This window comes from Sinocyclocheilus rhinocerous, unplaced genomic scaffold (assembly GCF_001515625.1).
Source record: "Sinocyclocheilus rhinocerous isolate Xijiao unplaced genomic scaffold, SAMN03320098_v1.1 scaffold3214, whole genome shotgun sequence".
Taxonomy (NCBI): Eukaryota; Metazoa; Chordata; class Actinopteri; order Cypriniformes; family Cyprinidae; genus Sinocyclocheilus; species Sinocyclocheilus rhinocerous.
The window spans coordinates 134,164-135,460 of record NW_015636927.1 but is presented as its reverse complement, the minus strand read 5'-3'; positions in this window follow the sequence as shown (position 1 = coordinate 135,460).

Genomic DNA, 1,297 nt, shown 5'->3' with positions numbered 1-1,297 from the left:
ATTTGACTAACGTTCTGGTAAGGTTTTCTCAAAGTTACGAACTAACATTCTTCCAGTAACGTTAATAGAACGTTCGTTCTGGTCTTTAATAACATTCTCAAATGTTATTATTCATACATTGTTTATGGAACGATTTTCTTAAACATTTTAGTTGGACATTCCTCTGACATTTTTCAAATGTTCCCGGCTAACAGGGAACGCTCTCACCAACATTTTTTAAAAGTTACATAAATGTTAGGACAAAACGTTTTTAAAGTAAAGTTTACAGAATGTTCTGATAACTTTATTAATATTTGATACAAGTTCTCATAATGTTGAGCGAAAACATTCTGAGACCAACTTTCTCGCGATGTCCTTATGATGATGTTTGTACTTGATGAACATTCTAAGAAACATTTTTGTAACTTTTAAAAAATGTTCTAATCATGACAAGAAAACTGGACATTTTAATGGTCTTAGATTCTGAAAAATAAATGTCTAAATAATGTTAAATTTGAGGTCAAAAGTTAGTAGAACATTGTAGGACAAGGTTTTGTAACGTTTAAATAATATTCTCATCACAACAACAAATATGGACATTTAATGTTCTTAGAATATTAAAAATAAACATTCAAATAACATTATATTTTGGGTGAAAGAGTTAGTAGAATGCTGTAAGTAACGTTTTAGTGACCTTTAAATAACGTTATAATCACAACAAGAAAAACTGACATTTTAACGTTCTTAGAATTTTAAATATAAACATTCAAACATTGTTATATATTGGGTCAAAATAAAGTTAGTAAAATGTTGCAAGAAATGTTTTTGTAACTTTTAAATAATGTTATAATCACATCAAGAAAACTGGACATTTAAATGTTTCAGAAACATTTCAAAACAACATTCCCACAACGTTTTTATAACCTAAATTTGTCACCTGGGTTTAAACTACTTGTTTCAGAATGTTCAGAGGACATTCAAAAGTAACGTTCCCGTAATGTTTGCGAAACAATCAAATGGAATGTTCCCTTAACGTTCTCATAACCAGTTTCTAAAACATTTAAAGGGGTCATCCAATGCTACATGCACTTTTACAAGTTGTTTAAACTGAAATGTGTGTTGGCAGTGTGTGTACACAACCACCCGATAATGATGAAGATCCACCCAGTGTTTTTTTTAATCTACTCAAATCTTTACCCCTTTCTCAAATCAAGCCGATCTCAGATGCCTGTCTGTGTGATGTCACAAAGACAGGCCCCGCCCACGATAGTTTGATTGACAGTAGCGTTTCAGCACAGACTGGACTGGTGTCTTACCT